The sequence below is a fragment of the Humulus lupulus genome, chromosome X (genome assembly GCF_963169125.1).
Source record: "Humulus lupulus chromosome X, drHumLupu1.1, whole genome shotgun sequence".
Lineage (NCBI taxonomy): Eukaryota > Viridiplantae > Streptophyta > Magnoliopsida > Rosales > Cannabaceae > Humulus > Humulus lupulus.
This window is the reverse complement of record NC_084802.1, coordinates 49,576,906-49,584,155: the sequence shown is the minus strand read 5'-3', so window position 1 is coordinate 49,584,155 and position 7,250 is coordinate 49,576,906. Positions and strand designations below refer to the sequence as shown.

The window sequence follows — 7,250 nt, the reverse complement described above, 5'->3', positions numbered from 1 at the left end:
TTAGTATATTCTATTCTAACAAATTCCTTAATAAACACAAATATATATATATATTTAAAAATTTATACATATCCAATTTCTTTTAAAAAATAATAATCAAAACATACAAATTCTACACAAAAACACACATAAATATAAATCACATACTTGAAAATTTTTTCATTCTAAAAAGAAATATTTGTGGCATAAATACTTAATGTTTTCAGTTTTATACACTTATATACCCAATATTTTTTTTCAACAGCAAAAATACAGAACAATACACTTTTGTTGCATCTGTCACTACCAACTCCATTTAGTGCTGACAACGAAAATTAGGATGACATGTGTCAGCATATTAGTGGTCCAGGTAATATTTATTTTAAAAAATAATTTAAATATTGTTTAAAATATAAAAAAAATAATTAATTTTTTAATAATATAATAAAACATAAAATATTATTAAAAAGTCAACCATTTTTTCTCTCTTAAATAATTAATTTTCTTAATAATATAATAAAACATAAAATAGTATTAAAAAGTCAACCATTTTTTCTCTCTCTTTTCTTTCTTCCCCGATTGTTCTTCTCATTTTTTTTTTCTTTTTTCTCTTTCTTTCTTCTTTGTTCTTTCTAGTTGCCTCTATTTGTTCCTTTTAGTTTTCCATGTCAATTTCTATCTTTGGGTCAAAGAGATAGCAAGCTATCTCAACCTCAACCACCACCAGATTGGCGAACTTCGGGCAAAAAGCCAGATGTTCAACAAAGAGGTGTGGCATTGTCAATGGAGGTGTAGCATTGTCAATGGAGGTGCAAAATCAGCGAAAGAGAAGGTGGTGCGAACCCAGAGAAAGGAGGTATCGTCAATGAATGGCTAGGGCTGTGATACCATTTTTGTTTAATTATTTTGAGTAAATCTTTTTTTTTTTTTTTTCTGGAGTGTAAAGCTGAGTTTAAATCATATTTTTTAATGTTTAGATTTTGATTTGGATATGGATTTTGGAATGCTTGAATTTGGATATGATTTTGTTCTTGGCTTTTAGCTTGAATGGGCATTCCTATTGGGTTTTTGAGAAGAAGAAGAATCGTTGCAGAAGAAGAATGGGTGAAGAAGAGGATAGTTAGGATTTTTGGTGAAGAATCGGTGTAGAAAAAGAATGGGTGAAGAAGAGGATACTTAGGATTTTTGGTTTTAGATTTGTTTAAAATTTATTTTTAAATGTAATTTAAACCTATAATTAAAAAATTGTTTTCAAATTTATTTGTTTATTATTTTAAATCAATTTTTAATTAATTTTTATATTTTTTCAATATTTAAATTATTTTTAAAAATAAATATTACTTGGACCACTAATATGTTGACTCGTGTCATCCTAATTATCCATGTCAGCACTTAGGGGAGCTAGTAGTGACGGAAGTGTGTAAAACGTAATGTTCGGTATTTTTGCAGTCGAAAAAAAATTGGGTATATAAGTTGTAACGTCTAGGTTAGCCAAGACCGTTACACTGTGTGTTTAGAATAGTCTTAACTCACTAAGCGAGTCGTTTGAACTAAAATGTGTAATTAAAGACTAGATCAAGGTTATGTATTAAAAATTTTGGTCAACGAAGTAATTATTTTTCATTAAAATATCAAATATATATGCAGGATCCCAAAAAATGGTTACAAACTGATAAAAGACAAATGGAATACAAATTAGTCATCCTATGCGGCAAAATAGAGTTCAACCCTAGTTTTTCCCAGGCTATCCCGGCCGTGGCAATCGAGTAGGCTGCATATGTATACACCGCCCCTGAAGCTCTCCAACTCATGGCTAGTCCAACCTTCCCTTTCCCTTACATGCACCACATAGCACCCGTGAGCCAAGGCTCAACAAGAAAACTTAAATCAATGGGTACAAATGAGCAACATTATATAAACATTAAACTTAAATCAATACATTCAATCAACAACATGATATAAGCAATAATTTTAGCAAAAATAATCTACTCAATCAAACACATAATCCAATCTCAACAATCAATACAGTTAGTTAAGTGCAATCAACACTTTGGTTTATTTGTATAAAGTTCAGGCCCGACACCCTTAGGTCAAGTCCTCTAATCTTATAGCCAACCCCAGCATGCTTAGGCTAGGCTGCATTCCGCAAGCTTGCTATCGACCCCCGACACCCTTAGGTCGACCTTCAGAATAGATATAATCACATATATATTGCACAACACGCAATCAGATGCAACATATACAAGCATGCCCTACCAGATATTCACTATTCCCAAATACAGTTATAGCATATTCATATTTATTAACAGGGGTCCGAGCCCCGATCCCAACCCGGGTGCAGTTTTCTTACCTTGAGTCCCGAGCAGCTAGTGTATGGCAATCTCGAGCACGATCCCTATCCCTAAGCCCTGGTGATATAACCTAGTCACAAGCAATAACGGTAATCATCAATCACTTAGACTATTTAAAAGTTTCAAGGTGTAATTCTAACCTCCGGGATCTTAAATTCTACTAAGCCGGGTAGTAGAATCCTTCCCGAGCCTTTATATTTGAGTTCCTGAGCTTAAAAACCTTAAGTGGCCAATGTTCTCTATTTGAGTCGCGGTACCCCCAGCAAGCACCGTGGCCCTCTACAAGTCAGAGGGCCTGAGCCCTCATTTCCCTAGACACGCACCGCGGTGCAAACTACCCAGCACAGCGACGCTAAGGCGAGTCAGTGAACCCCCTAGGCCTCTAAGTTCATGCAGGTTGCGGCGCTCCAAGAACACGCTGTGGCGCGACCCCGCGAACTCAAAAACTCAAAAACTTTTCCTGCATTTTCCCCAAGCCAAATCATTAGAATTCACCCCAAATATAAACTAAAGCCAGAATTGAACCTCTACGCCTCAATACTACACCTAAGGCAACACAACCACACCAACAACTAAGCCAAAACTCCATCACAGCTCAAAATCAAATCTTTGAGTTCAAAACTCAAAAACAGCAAAACCAAACTTGAAATTCAATACGAATAGAGGAATTTACTTACCCTCATTGCAAATTACAACCCTTGGTTGGCCCTTGATTAATTCCCCAGTTCTATATCCCTTCCAAGCTCACCAAAACCAAGCTTTTACTTCCAAATTTCAAAGGACTCCAAAGCACACCAAGGGAGGAAGAAGAGAATGAGAGAGAGAGAGAGGAGAAGCTAAGTGTTTTGTGTGTCATCTAGTTGTTTTTGATAGCTTTTAAGTGACTAAGAATTTCCCTTGGAACAAAAAGATTAAAATGCCCTTGTTCAAACCCTTATCATTTAATGTCATCAAGGGCAAAACAGTCTTTAGCCACATTTCCCGCTAATCCTTAAATCGTACTATAGATTCTCCATTAATCCTGACATACCCAGAGAATCACTAAATAACTACCCGTTACCTAATAAACCCTGAATACGCGCTAAGTTACCGAAATACCCCTAGGCTCACCCCGAGCCGGGTATTCGACCCCGTTGTGACTTTTTCACTAACTTGCCCACTAGGATCGCCTCGAGCCACACATCTCAAATACATTCACATAATAATGTGGTCTCAATCATTTAATACATATAATCACATTTATACCTTCAATGGGTCAAAAATACAAATATGTCCTTATTAACAAGAACGGGACCACATGCATATTTAATACACATAAACATGCACATATATTTATATTACCATATAAATCATGTATATCACGTAGTCATACATTTATTCGATTAATTCCACATATATAAATTCAATTATGGCATCTCGACACACTAATCAAGGCACTCAACCTCAATAGCAAATTTGGGACGTTACATAAGTATATAAAACCGAAAACATTAGGTATTATGCCACAAATACCTCTTCTAAAAAATCAACACTAATCATCTCTTTGTTCCTCCTTGAAATCTGAAATTCAGTTTTAATTAAAATTTAGAAGGAAAAAAAATCAAATTATAACAAATAATACATATAAATATATTGTGAGTTATAGATATACCTTGTTCCCAGTAGTGTGGTGGTCAGTGGTGGGCCAGGGGCAGTGACAACTCGAAGGTGACATGGGTTAAGAGGTTTCGAGGTTTTGGAAAAATAATGAGTAAGGGAAATGGTGAAAACGATGGATATGGAGAGAGTTAGTTAGAGAAGGAGTGAGAGGGAGGGTGGTTCTCGGCTGGGAGTATTGCAGAGAGAAAAAAATGAGGATTTTTTTGGGTGAAACGAGAGAGAGGGAGAAGAAAGGGTCTAGGTGGTTTTTAATCCTTGAGGCTTTTGCCGACACTTTATCAGCGCTGGAAAAGCCAAAAATCGCGCCACCAATAATTCATTAAAAATCATATACTAAAATGATGTCATCTCAAATACTTTCCGACGTTGTTGAACCCTTTTTCCGGTGCTTTTAAACGCGCCGGAAAAAAGTTTCCCATCATATTTTCAGCACGCGGGAATTTTCCCTCCAAATACTTTACTGGCGCCATATAACCTTTGCTAGTGCTATCCAGACGCCAACAAACGCCAAAATTTCCCACCTAAAACCCTGTAAATACTTTTTCCCCTCCAAACCTTTTGTTGGTGCTTACTGGAAATGGCGCCAGTGTAGCATGGTTAGCGGCGTGTTAACAAAAAGACACTAGTACATATACTTTATACCGGTGATTTATGGCGCCGCTAAAGAGCTCGCATTATATTTTTGATGGACCCTTTTTGCCAGAGTTTTTTCTATAAAGGCGCCAGTGAATGTAATTTTTGCCAACACCTCCTGCGAAAAGCGCTAACAAAAACTCTTTTTCTGGTAGTGGTTGCGAAGGTAGAAAAAATCATTTTCTACCATTCTATAATAGTATTGTTCTTGTACTTTATAAACATAAAGTGTTTATGTGTTGTAGACGAACAAAATTGTACATTTATTGACATCTCACAAATATTTCAGACAATAAAAGGTCTTATTTGGTTTGTATAAGTCTCATTTAAAAAAAAACAATACTCATTTCATATTTTTTTCTAAAAGTTTGCACACTTGTTTTAGTCATAAGTTGTTGATTACTTAACCTTTTTGGATGATTCTTGGCACTTACCTCATCTACTAATTCCCATATATAAGTTAGGCTTAAGAAACTGCCAAAAATAATATCATTTGATTGAGTTTGACTGGTTGGATCAATTCCTCTCTAGAATCTTTCCGATTACAACTTAGCCTACAACCAGGGTCAGCCCAAGTATCTTGGGGGTTGTTGGGCAAAAAATTAAGTGAAAATTACATGTTATATGAGATTTTTAATAGATTGTGCAAAAATATGGCTTTTTTTTTAAGAAAAGTTAATCTATGGCTTTTTTTTTTTTTAATTTCACTTTTATGGGTTTAGTTTCCCATATTTTTGTATAAAAGTTTATTTATGTCATATTTTTACTCTTAATCAAGTTTTATTAATTTGGAAGGGTATATTTGTAATTTGATTACTTTTTTTTTAGCTTATTTGATTTTTTTTATATTAATTTTATATAACTATTTTTATATTAAACTTTTCCATGGTGGTTTTACAAATTTTTTATTTATTTAATGTAATATGAATTGTGTTTATTTTTATTTTTTATTTATTGTAAACTTTTTTTTTATCTTTTTTTAAGTTGTACGTTTTTTTTTAAACTGGGTAAAGTAACCAGTTACTTAATTGATTTTTCAAAGTTATGTAAAAAAAAAAATCATACAGCTAGCTTAAATAACATTTATCCAGAGGGGTAACCAGTTACTTGTTTGATTTTTCACATTTATATAAAAAAAATAGTTTTAGAGGTTAAATAGCATGTATAAGGAAGGGTAACCGGTTACAGTGAGATTAGAAACTTACTGCCATAAGTAGGGTAACCAGTTACCATAAGAGAGATAACGAGTCACTCATATTATAAATGAAAAGAAACATCACATTTGAAGGGAAAAAAAGAGTAAGTATGATTTGGTAACCTAGGTAACTAGTTATCATATAGAACCCAGAAATATACACACACATCAGAATGTGACGGTAACCAGTTACCTCCTGAAATATACAAACAAATAACGTGAAGGTAACCAGTTACCACAGATCTGAAGACAGAAAAAAAAAAAAAAAAACAGATCTGACCACGAACCAATATTCTCCCTCACCTCCGACCACCACCAGAAACCCCCATCCCCTGCGCGCAAAACCTTGTCACAAACCCAGCCATCCCCGTCATTTTGCGCAGCTCCGAGCACCACAAATCGCACTATTTTCCAAGCCCATCAGATGTTGTAAATGAACACCCACTTATACTGTTTAAGAGAGTAAGACATGAACTCGCAGTCATATCCTCAACTCTATCATTTACTAGATCGTACTTGGATAGCAGCACAGTACAAGCACCACAACCACCTGAAAACATAAAATTTTACAGGATGTTAATAGATATTACCAAATTTCCTAATAATTTTGTTCTTGCATACATCAGTATACCAAAATTTTACTCCTCTTCCTTATTCAAAAGATTTATTTAGAAAAGGGGTTTGCTATCTTAGGTTGACAAATTCCAAATCTATTCTTGTGTATTTTGCTCTTTTCTTCTCAACTAACAAAATACACAAGAATCTAGTTCAGAAAACATGGGAATTTCCCTTAACAAATTACTCCATCTCTATATGACTACTTGTTCTAATACAGCACGTAAACAACAAATCCAACACAACCCACGTACTGTGAGAAAAAGATAAAACAATTATAAGCCAACATTTAACAGAAAGAAAGAAAAGAAAAACAGTGGAAAAAAGAAGAACCCATTATCATATCTCAACTAATTAAACTCTCAACTAACATACCTATTTACAAACATTAAGAGATTGATAAATAGAAGGAAAGATTTGAATGAAAACCTTCGCCACAACTGAGCTTAACACTCTTGAAACGAGTCCGAGTCCGCAAGAACTAAAGCAAAGTAGTTGATGGGTCAACAGTTGAAAGCTCGTGTAACGACCCAAATTCGCTAATAAGGCTTAAGGACCTTGATTAGCGTGCCAGGAGGGCATGATGGGATTGATGTGTGATTTTAATTATTTAAATGCATGGTTATGATTTAAAGCATGTTATATGACTATTTGTTTATCTGAGATGCATGACTATGTAAGTTAGTGTGCATGTAGGCCCGGATCGTGTTAGAAGGGCATAATTGTAATTTTGGCCATGATTGGGCGTAACTGTATTGATATGTGTTGATTGTTGAGGCCACAGTGGTATGTGGATGTATCTGTGCCTTGTGACTCGA

General features: G+C 34.6%; 1 long non-coding RNA gene across 1 annotated transcript; it reads right to left on the bottom strand.

Annotated features, from left to right (window-relative positions):
- Window positions 1-5,854: 5,854 nt before the first annotated feature.
- Window positions 5,855-6,953, bottom strand: LOC133803612 (uncharacterized). The gene is made up of 2 exons (XR_009878070.1): window positions 6,862-6,953; window positions 5,855-6,367 (listed from the first exon to the last, which is right to left on the bottom strand). It is a non-coding gene; the product is annotated as an uncharacterized LOC133803612 (long non-coding RNA).
- Window positions 6,954-7,250: the final 297 nt, after the last annotated feature.